Source organism: Eurosta solidaginis, chromosome 2 (assembly GCF_040869045.1).
Source record: "Eurosta solidaginis isolate ZX-2024a chromosome 2, ASM4086904v1, whole genome shotgun sequence".
Classification (NCBI taxonomy): Eukaryota; Metazoa; Arthropoda; class Insecta; order Diptera; family Tephritidae; genus Eurosta; species Eurosta solidaginis.
The window spans coordinates 206,422,217-206,439,486 of NC_090320.1; the positions used below are offsets into that span (position 1 = coordinate 206,422,217).

Here is a 17,270-nt window from a genome sequence, read left to right on the forward strand (position 1 = left end):
TAACCAAACAGTTCCTGTTGAATACCCAGAAACCTGGGCATCCAAACAGACATCTGATTGATGAGCCAACACTGCCTAGGGGCTTAAGGAGTCATCTCCGTAAGCATTTTGAGGAAATACGGCACCTGAGAACCCAGCCGTATGAAAAAAAAAACACAAGCAGGTCCTTGGTGAACTAATGCGTCGGACCTTTATGATCCCAGCGGGTCAGGGGGTTAGAATATACCCGCGGTAGGTATGCCTGTCGTAAGAGGCGACTAAAATACCGGATTGGCCTGAAGGTTTAATGTGGCCATATAAATCGTTCCCGAGATGGTCGGGCCAGCACCTTAACGATGCTGTGTTACCGGAGCGTACCGGATCTGTAAACGGCAAAGGACCATCACATCGATCACTCCCTAAACCTTCGGGGAGCAACCGTATCGCTACAACAACAACAACAACAACAACCTTTATGTCAGGAATTGCCCGGTGAATCCAGTACTCGAAGAAAAGTACTCAAAACTTGTGGAAGAGGAACGCATACTCCCCAGCGAAACGCGTTTCACTCTTGCTCAACTTCGTTCTGGATACTGTAACAGGTTAAACTCTTACCTATCCAGAATCAACCCCGACATACAAAATGTATGCCCCGCTTGCAATGTGTCCCCACATGACACCAACCATCTCTTTAATTGTAATGTGGAACCAACGCCTCTAACACCCCTTTCATTATGGTCCACCCCTGTTGAAACAGCAAGTTTCCTTGGACTCCCGTTAGAGGATATTGATGACAATTTGTGATCGGTCGCGGCTGTTAGGTGGGGCGAAACACTGCTACAACAATAACAACAACATGATGTTAGTGCAATTTCCCGCAAAGGAATGCTTATATCCGAAAACTTTGCGATAGTTTTAGTGGTGCCAGTAACCCTTAAGAGCAATCTTAGTTACAAATTGCTCCTTACATAATCGTGGTTACGGTGGGCAACAGCTGATGGATAACTTTCTGGAATTGATAACAGCTTTATAGCATCACATACAAATCATTAGCAGACAAGCCTAAATTTCTAATGAAATTGTGGGGCGGGGAGTACCTTTATCGCGAAAATAAGAAGGCGAAGAGGTTAGCTTTGTCTGGGACCCTGATGCTGGGTATCATTCGCTAATGGCAACAGTCAAAAACTACAGTTAAGACGGCACCACACTACAAAACCCTCGAGAAAGTCTCATATCTTAGATATGAGTTAACTGGGGAAAAAAGAAATGCAAAGGCATCCTGAGAATTTGTATTTACACAAATTATTTTATACCCAACACTCGCTCTATATAATCAGGCCTCACTGTGGACAAGCAAATTTTACATATGTTTGGAAAAGCATAACAGGAAAAGCAAACGGACGGCAATGATTATGAGAAAATTTTGAACGTGATACATGTATGGTGGATTGGTGAGTTCTAATTGAACGCTTGCAGCTTTGTATATACTTCTATTGAATGAAGTTTTTACTTGGAGGAGGAAAAGGATTACTGGTGATGCGTGGTGTTATTGGCGATTTCTATTTCAATGTTTAATACCTTCATTTATGTACATGCGACACGACACGTTGGTACTAAGAAACCAAAAAGGCATAGCAGACAAAAATACATATTAGTTGAGGTAACAGGAGCGCATATTGTTCGCTTATGTATAAATGAATGTGTTTGTGTATATGAATATATATAGAGTACAATGAGTGGAGCAAAGAAGTAGAATGAATTTTTGTGTGTACCTACCGGAGACAATTTTCGGTGTAAATGTTGAAATGTAAACTTCACGTAGCTCCTCAGCTTTTCAAGATTTTACTATATAAGCATGACTTTGAGTAATTCTGTTTCAATTGTTGAATTTTAATTTGTTAATGTAATTAAGTATTACATTTATGTGTATCCTAAAATTTATTACAAGAAAATACGATGAAAATATGCAGAAGAGTTTTTATTGTTGCTATAAACCGCCCGATATTTTTGATGGTACACTATCTGTATTTGTGGGCGGCGCTCGTCAGTTCCTCCAACTACATATAGGTACACTTGTGTGTTATCTCCCGAATGAAAAAAATTTCGTGTACACTTTTTACCGGTAATCCTAGATATATTATTTTTAATATTTGTTAACACTTTAATATAACAATCTTGATTGTATTGATTAATATTTTTCGACTGAGCAGTGTATTTCTAATTGTGATCGCTGCAATTTTCACCTCGGCGACTTCGCCCAATCGTCCTCACACATACATATGGTTTTATATATATCCTTTATATTCACTATTATTTATATATCCTACGCATTCACACACTAAAGTTTAGTGATTTCACTGCTTTTTTATATTTATTTTAAATTAAATCAGATTTTTTCGTTCAATATGATATGCAACGACACTATTTCATTTCTTCAACACTTTTTCTGACTTTTTCATCACCTTCTGTCTGCAATTTTCACCAGGGCTTCCAGCTCAATAAATTTTCATAGCCGTAGCAGTGCTACCATATCCGCAGTGCTACCCACAATTATTTTGCACGACGCTGATGCAATTTATAAATATAGATGGAGCCGGTAGCCAGTTTTGCTAACATGCTTATTATGTTTCAATCAAGCGTGATGCAGGTACGGATAGAGATTTAACATGCAAATGCAACAACAATGCATTTGCATGTTAAATTTCTATCCGTATCTGGTTCACGTTTCATTGGATCTAGAGGGCTGTTTACACAAACATGACGCGAAGAGTAACTTTCATTCAAGTGAAACCAAAATCGTATCATATAAAAGCACTAACTTCGGTGACTCCGAGTAGGTCCCCCAGCGGGTTAGGGGGTTAGAATATACCCGCGGTAGGTATGCGTCGTAAGAGGGGACTAAAATACCGGATTCAAGGGGTTTGTGTAACGCAGCCCTTTCAGGTTGCCAGCGCAATATATAGCTTCTCCAAACCCTCACCTATCCGTAGCGAATCCTGTTTCATTAGCAGGCGAGGTTCTGGCGACCTAGAAGGTCGCATGTGGTCATAACAACTCGTTTCCGAGATGGTCAAGCTTGATACCGGAACGTACCGGATATGCATCTGGCAAAGGACCATCCACTCGATAACACTCCCCAAGGCCTTCGGGAAGTGTCCTTATCGCTACAACAACAACAACAACAACAACAACTCCGATTAGGTGATTGTCTTTCGTTTTTTCTATTATATAGCGTCACAAACTGTCACGAACACCCATTTTACCTGTCAAAATATTCCCTTGCTTCTTGGTCGCATTTGACGTATTCACTTTACTTAATTTCCGTGCAAAAATATCGGAAGGTTGGCAAAGACACGGTTTTGATCTAAAATCGTGAATCCGCTTAAGAAAATTAAAAAATTTGCTTATATGAAGCTATCTTTGCAAAATAAAAAAGTCTTTAATTTTCGTGGGTTTATTGCAATTTGTTGTACACAGAAAAGAAGATACAAAAAGGAGGTCTACACTGAAATTAAATGGGTACCACCCCATTCCGGGTCATTTTTGGGTTTTTGGGAATATCTTTTGAGAGAAGCAAAGTTCTTAGCTTCCTTTTTTCAAATCGTACTCAATAACGTGTCTTTTGAAACCCCTACCGATATTTTTGGACATGTATTGAAAATGACATGCTGTCGTAGAGAATTAGAACACCTTTCTGTATTGACTGTCTTATGAAAAGTTTGGATATCAAAGTTGTATCTGCGCAAAACGTTAACACAAAAATTATAACAACCACAGGAAAATTTGCTGGTTCTTTTGCAAATATCTCTTGAATGAAATACACAGAGCAGCTTTTTTGACAAGTCTCCGGATACTTTTGATCAGTTCTGAGCTAAAGTAAAGGCTTGCAAGAAAACAATATCAAACGGTCCTGAAACAGTAGCCGTGTTTTTTTTACACGCGTATACGTTTCGTTTGCGCATGAAAAAAACGCCTATCCTCGCTTAGATAATGCTTAGGAGACCAATCTAGTGGCAGTGGTTAAATAACTAGCTACAGCAACAGGGTGTACCGAAAAGCGGAGACACAACCCTCTGATGGACATAGGGTATAACATATAGCTGAATCAGTTGCGATGAATTGTGGACACACATAGAATACATAGAATTAGTGTAGAGGGTGAAACATAAGCACATATTTCAGTTACATCTGGGTATAATTCGTATTGAAATTTAGTAGGACAAATTTTATGCGCAGCAATTTCAGAGGTGTATTTAAAGTTTGTCGCTTAGCAGTCCATATAAAGTTTAAGCGTAAACGTTTATAGAAGTAAAAAAAAAACACGGCTAGTGCTGATATAAGCCGTGTTTTTTTTTTACACGCGTATACGTTTCGTTTGCGCGTAAAAAAAAAAAACAAATATACTCGCTTAGATAATGCTTAGGAGACCCATCTAGCGGCAAATAGCTACAGCACAGGGTGAACCGTAAAGTGGAGACACAACCCTCTGTTTTATTTCTGTGTATAACATATAGCTGAATCAGTGGTGATAAATAGTGGACCCGCATAGAATACATAGAATTAGTGCAGATGGTGAAACATAGACACATATTTCAGTTACATCTGAGTATAATGCGCATTGAAATTTAGGCAAGATGCACACGAGGCTACGCGTCATAGACGCGTACAAGATATTTCATATAGCTACAATTTCTCTACGCCTCAAGATCTGCACACGAAGCTACTTTCGAGCGTCGCTACAAAAAGCAAACAATTATTGAAAAAAATAAAAAATTAAATTTCTTCAGCTATATCCGTCCCCGAAACCAAAGGAAAATAGGTTTAAACGTTGTTTGTAAATTATGAAAGGCAATTTTAAATCACCGCGGAGTAGAGAAAAGGGTGATTTCTAGTTTCCAACACTTTTTAGTATTTTAAACGCTTCAACAATGTCTAACCTAGCTGTTGTGGTGTTTAATACTCTTTTTCGCTTTGGTAATATACCTTTCACGCACTTTTATTAACTAAAGTAACATTTTTTAACTAATTACACAAATTTGCATACAAAAAAATGTAAACAAACATCTTGTTCTTCCTTTTTTTCAAGCGTACTCCATTCAAATACATGTGTTCGGCATCAAAGCGTACAAATTTCACCTGCAGCGTCTATGACGCGTAGCCTCGTGTGCACCTTGCCTTACCCTACAAGACGGAGGTAACCAGTTCACCCACACATTCAAAGCTTTTTTCGCTCTCCACTAACACATCGACGTTTCATGCTGTCATCGAAATGACAGTTCATTAATTATTCCGGAAAACATTGAAACGCAAAAAAAATATCTTTGTTTACAACGAAAAATATCTTGTGCTTTTAGTTGTGACATGTGACGGAAATAAAAAATTTTGTTGCAGAGAACACCTTTTTGCGTTGGCGACCTTCGCCCAAAATAATATTAAGGGTAAAGTTTTACAAGACGGTACACCACCTAATTTAAAAATATCAAATAATAATAAAAACGGAGCTCGAGGCGCGCCTTTTGATTCCACGTTTGATAATTTTTGATAAAAATTGGGTGGTGCACCGTCTTTTAAATCGTTACCATATTAAGTTGTATAGAATCGACGGGATGGCCTACAAGGTTTTATGTCAACTAAATCGCTCCCGATATGGTCGGGCTAGTACCTTAATGGTTCCCGGAACGTACCCGATCTGCATCCGGCAAAGGACCACCAAAGTCGATAACGGGGAGTGTCCTTATCGCTACAACAACAGCAACATTATTTACTTTCTGATTTTCATTCATACGTATGTGCATTTTTAAATAATAAAAAAAATGTTATATTATTCTAATAGATAGCATCTCCGCCGGGTTGCGATTCAGCTCAGAATATGCCAAAATCAAAGGATATCTACAAAAACAAGGTACTTTACAAGCAACATGCTTTGGAATACGGTACCAAACTGGTTGGATGTATTTCCCTAAAAAAGGGTGGAACTACGCATCTTGGTTTGCCAGTATTTGCTTCGGTAATTTATATTGATTTGTAGTGATTAAAAATTAGAATAGTAGATAATGTAATGTGAATTAAAATTGAATAGGTAGCCGGAACAAAAAAGGCAACTGATCGGCCTGCAACTGTTATTTATGTGGTGCCACCGGGAGCTGCTGCTGCTATCCTAGAAGCATTAGAAGCAGAAATGTCTTTGATTTTTTGCATCACCAAAGTTGTGCCATAACATGATAGGGTTCGCGTTAAGCACGCTCTCTTAAGGCAAAAAAAAATCGCGTCTAGTCAGGCCCGATTGTCCAGGAATCATCGCACCAGAAAGGGTAAGTAAATTGGCTACCATATTAAATATATAAGCAACATGTATGAATTTTTTAGTGATAATTTGTCATGCTTTTTTTGATAATCAACTGAAGAATGCAAATACGACAGAGTTCGAAGTTCATGTGAAAACCAATTAATTTTTTTAATTAGCATTTGGAGAGAAAAATACATATGTATGTATGCATAGAACTGCATAGAAGGGGAGGAAAAATGAATTATTATCAGTAGATTTGCAAGATTTTTGTCATTTTCCCTACATCGCAGTTGTCATTACATTGCGTTAAGAGAGGACATCAACACCTTACTACCCACAGCCAGTTAAAATTATTGTAAATTATGCTCTTTTCATCCATGTTTCAAAACGTGGAAAGTTATATCTCGAGCATTCCATGGAGAATGGTGCATTTTAGCAGACTTTCGCATTGCCGGCATTATTAATATTCAATCCCTAGAAGGTTTAATGTAGTCATATCAATAGTTCCCGAGATGGAGGCTAGTACCACAAAGGTGCTTGTTACCGGAACGTAGATAGATAGATCATTTATTGAGGATTGCACAGTGACTTGCACATCTCCTTCACAGCACCTCATCCTAGCCGACTTCCTTGATGAACCCCAGCAGTGTTCTTTGCTTGAGGGATTAAATGTGGGAATGCTCTGGCCATGGTGAGCCCATAAACTTAGCCCTACGTCTTGAAATTGCGCCGCAATCTAGAAGGATATGGTCCACCGTCTGCTGATCCATCACAAAATCGGTATGTGTTGTTCGATACTGTTGTTGTTGTTGTTGTAGCAGTGCTTCGCCCCACCTAACAGACGCGACCGATCACAAACTGTCATCAATATCCTCTAACGGGAGTCCAAGGAAACTTGCTGTTTCAACAGGGGTGGACCATAGGGAAAGGGGTGTTAGAGGCGTTGGTTCCACATTACAATTAAAGAGATGGTTGGTGTCATGTGGGGACACATTGCAAGCGGGGCATACATTTTGTATGTCGGGGTTGATTCTGGATAGGTAAGAGTTTAACCTGTTACAGTATCCAGAACGAAGTTGAGCCAGAGTGACACGCGTTTCCCTGGGGAGTATGCGTTCCTCTTCCGCAAGTTTTGGATACTTTACTTTGAGTACTGGGTTCACCGGGCAATTCCCGGCATAAAGGTCCGACGCCTGTTTGTGGAGTTCACCAAGGACCTGCTTATGTTTTTTCGCTTCATACGGCTGTGTTCTCAGATGCCGTATTTCCTCAAAATGCTTACGGAGATGACTCCTTAAGCCCCTAGGCGGTGCTGGCTCGTCAATCAGATGTCTGTTGGGATGCCCAGGTTTCTGGGTATTCAACAGGAACTGTTTGGTCAGCATCTCGTTTCTTCCCCTGATGGGGAGTATTCTCGCCTCATTATGTAGATGGTGTTCTGGGGACATAAGAAGACAGCCCGTGGCAATTCTGAGAGCAGTATTTTGGCAGGCCTGTAGCTTCTTCCAGTGGGTAATTTTTAGGCTTGGCGACCATATGGGTGACGCGTAGCACGTAATCGGCTGGCTAATTGCTTTGTATGTAGTCATGAGCGTTTCTTTATCTTTTCCCCAGGTACTGCCAGCAAGGGATTTGAGGATTTTGTTACGGCTCTGAATTCTCGGAACAATTGCGCCTGCGTGCTCACCAAAATGTAGATCCTGATCAAACGTCACACCCAAGATTTTGGGGTGTAGGACAGTCGGTAGCGTAGAGCCATCGACGTGGATGTTCAAAATGGTCGACATTTGGGACGTCCTTGTTGTAAATAAGGTCGCGGAAGATTTAGTCGGTGATAATGCCAGGTTTCGCGAGGCGAAAAAACTGGAGAGATCAGGGAGGTAGCCGTTTATTTTATTGCATAGCTCATCGATCTGTGGGCCTGGGCCTGTGGCCATTACTGTGCAGTCATCGGCGTAGGAAACGATTGTGACTCCTTCCGGTGGTGAAGGTAGCTTAGATATGTAGAAATTAAACAAAAGTGGGGATAGGACACCACCCCGTGGCACCCCTTGTTTAATTCTCCTTGGCTTTGATGTTTCGTTTCTAAATAGCACCGATGCCTGCCGACCACCCAGATAATTTGCGGTCCACCTTTTAAGACATGGGGGAAGGGTAGACCCTTCCAGGTCTTGCAGTAACGAGCCATGGTTGACCGTATCAAAAGCTTTTGATAGGTCTAGCGCTACGAGTACTGTTCTATGGTGGGGGTTTTGATTTAAACCGCAATTTATCTGGGTGCTGATGGCATTTAGCGCGGAGGTAGTGCTATGGAATTTTCTGAAGCCATGCTGATGGGAGGCTAGTTGCAAATTTGCTTGGAAATAAGGGAGCAAAATGGCTTCGAGCGTCTTTGCTACTGGCGATAGGAGAGATATCGGACGATACGACTCTCCTATGTTAGCTGGTTTACCAGGCTTTAGTAGCGGGACCACCTTGGCCATTCTCCATTTCTCGGGTATGACAAAGGTGGAAAGAGACAGGTTGAAGACCTGCGCTAAATATTTGAAACCCTCTTTCCCTAGGCTTTTAAGCATCGGCATGGCTATGCCGTCTGGGCCCACTGCTTTGGATGGTTTAGCGCGACCAATGGCGTCCTCAACCTCTTTAGCGGTGATGGTGATTGGTGACGCGCTGTTGTTCGATACTATACCCAGTTTTTGCATGTGACTGTTCAGTCTACAGTGTCTTGTAAGAATAGCCGTTGGGGTTTTTAGGTTATCTTTTTGAGAGGCCTATTAATGCCCTATATCGAGTTGTGCTGTAACCCCCTAACAGTAACTTAGATTGACTCAGGCCTGACATATTGCGCCAGTGTTCTCTCTTTTCCCTCCCTTCTGCTAATAAATGCCCCTGTGGGCCAACTGGCAGGAACAGCTCGGGATCGATGGGTCATGCAGTTGCTGCCTCTCTTTCCGTGTTGTCCGTTTGTTCATCAATGTCCTCTAACGGGAGTCCAAAGAAACTTTCTGTTTCAACAGGGGTGGGCCATAATGAGAGGAGTGTTAGAGGCGTTGGTTGCACAATACAGTTAAAAAGAGATGGTTGGTGACATGTGGGGACACATTACAAGCAGGACAATGTTTTGTATGTCGGGGTTGATTCTGGATAGGTAAGAGTTTAACCTGTTACGTTATCCAGCTCGAAGTTGAGCTAGAGTGACTACTCTCGTTTCCCTAGGGAGAGTGCGTTCCTCCTCTGCTAGTTTTGTTCTTTGAGTACAGGAATCACCGGCATAGAGGTCCGACGCCTGTTTGTGGAGTTCACTGAAGACATGCTTGTGATTTTTAGCTTCATACGGCTGTTTTCTCAGGTGCCGTATTTCCTCAATGTAATGAGGCCGTGAACAACAAGAGCCACAAAAGATTTATAAAAGTTACGAGGAATCTAGCCCAGAGCAACCTGTCCGATGCAACCATCCCTTGCACGTGAAACACTGACAAGAGTATTTATTTTTTTAATTTAATTTATTTATTATTACGGCTGTTTAGGCCTAAAACTTAAACTACTAAGCGCAATTCATTGTTATAATCACTTATACTATTGAATATGCTGTTGGAATGCCATGTGATTCCGATCAGCATATTTACTAGCGTGACAAAGGGACGAGTCTGGGAGCCAGTCATTTAAGGAAGGTCGGAAAGGACGCGTTTCCAATCCTCCAGTGCTCCCAGCTTAAGGCAACAAAATTTGGAACTTATATTTTTCAATTATATGTGTATTTTAAGCTTTCGGAATGTATTAGTCTCCGATCAATGCAGCTAAACATGTCTTTGGATGTTGGAAATTGAAAATAAGTGTATACAATCACCCCTCAACTTTGTTTAGTAAAGACGCTGTCGGAATGCATGAAGATTCCGATTAGCACAGCTCAACATATAATGGGAGGTTGAAAAGGACGTGTTTCCAATCCCCCTTGCTCCAACTTTTATTTGGCCTTATTTTCGTTATTTTTGTTACACATTATATAATTTTATTGTTATATTTATGCTGTCGGAATGCGAATGATTCCGATCAGCAACAGTAAATACCAGCTGGAAATACCGAATTCCAGCGAAATTAGTTGTTGGAACTGTCTGGAGTTACAGGTGGCGTCCGATTTTCTTTTCCTTAGGGCCGGATGCATTGTATTTTGCTGCTACCATTATTACCATTCCCTTTTCGCGCTCCAGTATCGGTATATCATGTAAAAAAATAAAAGAAAAAAAACTATCTTATTGGAAGGTTTTTACAATGCTCCAATAAACTTTTTTTAAAAGTATTGAAGTTATTACTACTTTTTATGTGATTAGGAAGTTCATTGAAATATTTCAGGCCCTTATATATATGACCGTCCTAAAAAGATTCTTTTCCGGCAAACGCAGCAAACCCATTTCTCAGTACTGGGGTCAGGAGAAGGACCCGGATTGGGGTCGATACCTTCCCGGAAGAGGAGAGTATGGCGCAGACCCGCTGCAAGGATCTGCTGGGGGGTTGACAATTTGTGGGAGAGACGCAACAAATTAAACATGGAGTCCGCCTGCTCATTGCCCTCCACTCCCCTGTGGCCTAGGACTCAGGCCAACAGTACTACGTTGTGTGCTCCTAATTGATTCAGCTTTTCTACGCACTGAAGGACAAGTGCTGACTTTATTTCGAACGCCGCAAGTGCCTTTAGTGGAACCTGACTGCCTGACTGAGTATGGCAATTGTTCCATTGGGGTATCAGCGCTGAAGGTTCAGCTTAGCACACTAACTTATGGCGAATACTTCCGCTCGAAAATGCTCGGATGTGCTTTTAGAGTTACTGATATTCTGGTTCTGGGTCCGAAAACTCTGGCTCCATTCCCCCCCGCCTATACCTATACAGCCGTACCAAGAGACGGAGCAGCCCATTACATATTGGCACAACCGGAGCACTGCTGGACATACATCCTATATGAAAGCTATGCATTCAAAAGTGTTTGTACCAGTGGCTGGTGCACACCGAACTGGACCAATGTATGCTATATTGAGGCCTGCACAAATACCAAGCTATGTTTATGTAAATAATGTTACTGCTAATGTCAATTTGCACGGTTGAGCACATACAGTACCTACGTTTATACAAGGTGGAACACCACACTACCTACATGGCGATGTAGCCACCGATCAGGTTGTTGTAAGAGATTAATTAAAATATGTTATTCATAAACACTGATTCTTATGTTTTTATTATCATTAAACTGTAGACTAGACTCATGACGGGTATGCTTACTGGACACTGCCTTCTGGCGTCACATGCCTTTAAATTAGGCTTGGTGAGTGATAGCAGATGTAGGAAGTGCGAGTTGGAGGAGGAAACGATCGATTTCATTCTGTGCTCGTGCCCTGCGCTTGCCGGGCTAAGACTCCAGCTGACAGATGTCAGATCTAGAAGCAGCAAGTGGCTTAAGTTCTAGGAAGCCGCTAACCCGCTGGAGCCATGAGAAGCGTGGGTGCACTTTGGGTGTCCCAAGACAAGTTCCGTACCTGCTCCGAATAATTTGATAGATAGATAGATTATATAGGGATCTGTTCTAGGTCCAACTCTTTGGAATGCGGTGTATGGCGGGGTGCTACAAATCGACCTTCCCGGAGGCACGGAAATTGTCGGCTATGCAGATGATATTTTCGTAGTAGCAGTGGCCAAGAAACTTGAATCTGCTCCAAGCATTATGTAATGACGCCATGGGAAGAATAACGGAATGGTTGACGAACACGGGGCTGGAGATGGCTAGCAATAAGACAGAAGTGGTTCTGATGAGCTCAAAGCGGAGTGTGGATGAGTTGGTCCTAACCATAGGAGATTTTCAAATAAATTCAAAGCCCTCCTTGAAATATCTAGGAGTAATCATTGACTCAAAACTAACTTTTAGGGAGCACTTCAGGGCGGTGGGGGACAAAGTTTCTAGAGTTAGTGGAACCCTAACGCGAATAATGCCCAACATCGGCGGCCCAAGCGAAGCTACCCGTCAGCGATTATCCAACGTAACCAGCTCTATAATATTATATGCAGCACCAGTATGGCACAGATCTAAAATGGTCCACCAAAAAGATATACTAGCAGCCTACCGCATTACTGCTATACGAATAGCATGTGCTGTTCCGACGACGCGATCCATGTTTTATCCAGGAAAATCCCAGTAGATCTACTCTCAGGTGAAATGGCCGATCTGTATGGCATTGGGTTCAGCCGACCATCTGAAGATGCTAAGAAAAGCGCAAGGTCACGAACAATAGTTAGGTGGCAAGAACGGCGAGAAGATTCGAGAAAAGAGCGCTGAACCTTCATGCTAGTCCGGAATATAGCGGAATGGTACGAGCGAAAACACGGCAAACTAAATTACCATCTCACACAGATATTGAGCGGGCACGGTGGCTTGAAGGAATATCTACATAAGCGTGGGATAGAGGAGGATCCTTTCTGTCCAAGCTGTCCGTCCGAATTGGAAAGCGCAGAACATGTAATATTTCACTGCCCGCGTTTTCACGGCGAAAGACTGTCTGTAAACAGAGTTTTTGGAGAGGAACCTTCCATTAGGAATTTAGTTCCACGAATTTGCGGACAAATAGATTGTTGGATTGCTGTGAGCAAGATGGCCTTTATAGTAATGACGAAATTGATGATGCATGCCGAAAGGGAGCGTAGAGAAATGCGCATACGAAGTAGTGGCGACTAAATCGCCTTTGAAGTTACTTTACCAGGTCCTGATTCTAGTTATCTGAAATTTCTCTTGTGCCTTTGGAAAAGAGCTATGTGTGGAGCCCTATTTATGGAACACTTTTCGGCTTATATTAAAAACTTTTAATCTATTCTTACTGATATGAGTTTATTTTTCATTCTAGGTAATTTGATTTTGATGATGTGAGGATAGAAATATCCCAAATATTCCAGCTGTGGCTGTAAGAACATACATTTGCTCAAATTAGAAGAAAACTGCACGGTTGAGCACATCCAGTATCTACGTTTATACAAGGAGGAACACCACACTACTTTCACGGGGATGTAGCCACCGATCACGTTGTTGTAAGAGCTTATTTTAAATATGTTATTCATAAACACTGATTCTAATATTTTGTTTTGGTTTTTACTTTAGAGTCAACCTGTTATATAAGCGATGTCAGCTATGCCTGTAACTTAAGCGCCTTCAGATGTAATAGTTACCGCGGACGCGGTCACAGGAGTAGTTCACTACGTGGGGATTACACTAATCAAGGACTTTCAATATCGAAAGGTTTTCCAGCACTATAACACACCAACAATATGTGCAATCACCCGAATAAATTGTACAAAAAACGTTAACACCACATCATCAGCCAGCAACAACAACAACAAACGCAACAAGTTGAAACTTCTAAACAATTAATGACTAGTGAACCACCAACATATCCGCAATATGCGCAAACATCAACACCAACATGTGTCGCCTACTTTGCAACACGGTGAAGATGGCCAAGGCCATTCTGATTCTAATACTGATAAAGGCGAACCATTGGCAAATTTAAAAACTCAAACAGACCACGAAAAATGTTGATGGTATTAATTCTAGTACGGATAGTAAAGAATTTAAACCTAAGAAAAAAGCTAAACTTGATAAAAACTTAACCGAAGATGACAATGTTTCTAATCCTAATACTAAGGAAGATGAACCTTTGATAAATATGAAGCTTAAAACAGAGTTATCAAAAAATGACGATGATGATAATGATGTTGATGCAAAGTCCAATGTTGAAAATGATGATAATTATGAAACAGAATCTGAAAATAGTATGAGTGTGGATTATAACCTGAAGCAAAACTGTCATATCCGGTACGACCAGAATTAGATGTTAAGAAAAGAGCCTACATAAAGAGGCTCAGTATATTTATGGAAAATTTATCATGAGACAATGCCCAATGTATGTATTTCAATTAAATTCAGCACATTGTTGGAAAAAGCATCTAAACTTTATGCATCGTGTAGAGAAACCAGAACATTTACAATTTAAATATAACGAACGTGGTGCAAAATGTAAATTTTGTGATATTCAAGCAGCTACACCAAGCTTCAACAAATTATTGGACCATGAGATTTCTCATATGCCTAATAGTCATTATTTAAAATGTAAATTATGCAATTGGAAGACGAAAATACATTCAAGTATGAATTTTTATTTACGTGTACAACACGCTGAAACAATTGATGTAACAACGAAAAATTTAGAATTGAATGTTTGTCCATATTGTAATCACAATGGTATTTACGCAAACACTTAATACATCTTTTCTATGTTTAGAATGTGGTGAATAATTTAGAACAAATACAAGTTTACGTGTACACCACAAGATTTGAACGGAAATATCTTGAGGGTATGGTTACACCTATGTGGCATCTACAAGATATTTATAATTACTAGTATGGAATGAATCCGGATATGGAAGAAAACGGAGGTGACGAAATGAATCACCATGCTTCTTTGGATTCTGGTGATACTCCTGACATGCTTCCTAATTTCCCTACGTCTGATGTTACTATACCTACCAAACTAATATGACTGCAAACTGATGAGCAACACTACCAGCGCAGGAAAAATAAGAACTTCAAAACAAGGTTTCGGAAAGGGCACGACTATGAATAGACGTTAATGTATTTATATAGTTTATAAATATAAAAATTCACATGTGTAAAGTTCGCTAGAGTAATAAGGCAATAATTTAAATTCTAAAAAAACATTGTATATATGAATAATTTATAATTAAATATTATCTGAACATAAAGGACGCGTTTCATTCATAGAAAAAGCGATTTGACAGAAGGTAACCGATACGGGTAACCGATAGACCAGTTACCCGTGTTGTTGTTGTTGCATATGTTTTGGTTAGCGATAACGAAAACATAACTGATGAAGTAACTTAAAAATGTAAATAACATCGAGCGAGAAGGAATGTCGAAAACACAATAGGTAAGAGCGAGAAAGAGAGTCACACGTACACTATTTTGAGAGAGCACATGCGTTACCTTTTTCACGACAGCAATGTAAAAGTCATTAAGACGATAATTGGTGAACAAGTTATTGATGACGATTAAGTAATCGATTAGGGAACGGGTACCTGTCTTGTAGGGTAGTAGTACTAATTTTATGCGTAGCAATTTCAGAGGTGTATTTAAAGTTTGTCACTTAGCAATCCATATAAATTTTAAGCGTAAACGTATATAGATGAAAAAAAAAAACACAGCTATAATCCCAAAATGGTAATGAAATTATCCCGCAATAGTTCCAAATTGATTGCGAATTTTTTTTTAAATGGTCCCGAATGCTCCTTTTTGTTGTTTTTGTCGTAACCTTAAAAATCGTCTCTGAAGATTTAGGGAATTGTTGCGGATGTGGACAGTTCTTTGTCTTGGAATCTGAATCCGGTACGCTGCGGTACTAAAACTAACTTGTACTATCCCGACTGCATCGGCAGTGACATTTTAAGCCCCTCGAAGCTTCTGTGCAGACTTCAGTCGCCTCATACAACAGGCATGCCTACTGCGGGAATATTAGCTGTATTTGTTTTTTACATTTCCGCTTAAACTTTATATGGACTGCTAAGCGTTAAACTTTATGTACTCTTCTGAAATCGCCGCGCATAAAATTAGTACTACTAAATTTCAATACGCATTATACTCAGATTCAACTGAAATATGTGTCCATGTTTTACCTCTACACTAATTCTAAGTATTCCCTCTACAAATGGTGTGTGTCCACAATTCACCGCAACCGATTCAGCTATAGGTTATACACATACATACAATAGGGGTTTGTGTCTCCGCTTTTCGGTACAACATGTGTTACGGTCTGCTGTTATGGTCTACGGTTACGGTCCACTTGGGAGCGTTTTCGTGCGAACACACTGGGGACTGGGGATGGGGCGAAAGTTGCGATACAAAAGTATCGAAAAAAAGAAAAGAAAAATTCGGCGATCACTAGCGAAAAAAGCCATGAGTTTCCGGAAAAAAGAAAAAGAGGAAAGGTGGAAAATTGCGTGAGCGAAATTTTGGCGACCCTACAATTATACAAACGGGATATATAACATCTAGGGGCATAACTTCAGCAGCAAAGGCGTCAAGTTCCGCTAATATACTGCTTTAGTAACCTTATTGCTCACTTCGCATCCCCAACGATACTCAACTATACTGCTTTGGTAACCTTATTGCTCACTGCGCATCCCCAACGATACTCAACTAATCACAAAACATCCTCGCCGGCTGTGCGCGTAAGCAAGTGATTGTCCAGAAACTAGGAAAGAGTCGATAGCGCAAGGCACCGAAACCGTTCTTTCCGACAAATCTCGTTTCTACGCGTCTATTTTGGGTGGTAATAAACCTTGCACCGGTTGTGTTGCGTGGACACATCCAGTTGAAGTAGGTCGGCGTTCGCAGTCACACCTAGTGAGATAAACCCCTTCCTCTACGTTTACAAAGAACCCTACCATCTGCGGAAAAGCGTCCGACACCACCTCTGCCTCCAGGGCCAGCAGTACGCTGCCGCGTAATACAATCAACGTCAAAGAGCCGAGTCATCCGGCTCGTAAAGGGTAGCACGAAACTTTATCGCCACCCGGTTCACTCGGTTACGTCGACCCAAAGCGCCAACCACCACCAACGGCGCCTACTATTATCACGGGCACCACAGACAACAATATTAGCGAAACCTTCTCAGCTACGACCATAACGGCTACAGCAATACTAGGCGCATCCTTATCATACCGGCTACAAGAATATTAGCCGCAACCTTATCAGCTACGACCATAACGGCTACAGCAATACTAGTCGCATCCTTATCAGCTACGACTATACCGGCTATAACAATGCTAGCGCAACCCTATCAGCTTCGACCATAACGGCTACAACAATACTAGCCGCATCCTTATCAGCTACGACCATACCGGCTACAACAATACTAGCCGCAACCTTATCAGCTACGACCATACCGGCTACAA

General features: G+C 40.9%; 1 protein-coding gene and 1 long non-coding RNA gene across 5 annotated transcripts in view; one reads left to right on the plus strand and one right to left on the minus strand.

Annotated features, from left to right (window-relative positions):
* dock (SH2/SH3 adaptor protein dock) overlaps nt 1-2,443 on the minus strand; it is a 166,567-nt gene extending 164,124 nt beyond the window's left edge. For 2 of the 3 annotated variants that reach the window (XM_067766992.1, XM_067766990.1), the window contains exon 1: nt 1,756-2,443. The gene's annotated coding sequence lies outside the window, so the exon portion shown is untranslated. The remainder of the gene's footprint in view (nt 1-1,755) is intronic. The other variant, XM_067766991.1, reaches the window with a different exon arrangement.
* A 2,835-nt stretch (nt 2,444-5,278) lies between these two features.
* LOC137242572 (uncharacterized) lies at nt 5,279-15,004 on the plus strand. Of its 2 annotated transcripts, XR_010950290.1 has the most exons (5): nt 5,279-5,417; nt 5,813-5,986; nt 6,059-6,290; nt 13,151-13,331; nt 13,402-15,004. It is a non-coding gene; the product is annotated as an uncharacterized lncRNA (long non-coding RNA). The 2 variants fall into 2 exon arrangements; XR_010950289.1 differs by having other exon boundaries at nt 5,288-5,986; nt 13,402-15,003.
* The last annotated feature ends 2,266 nt before the right edge of the window (nt 15,005-17,270 follow it).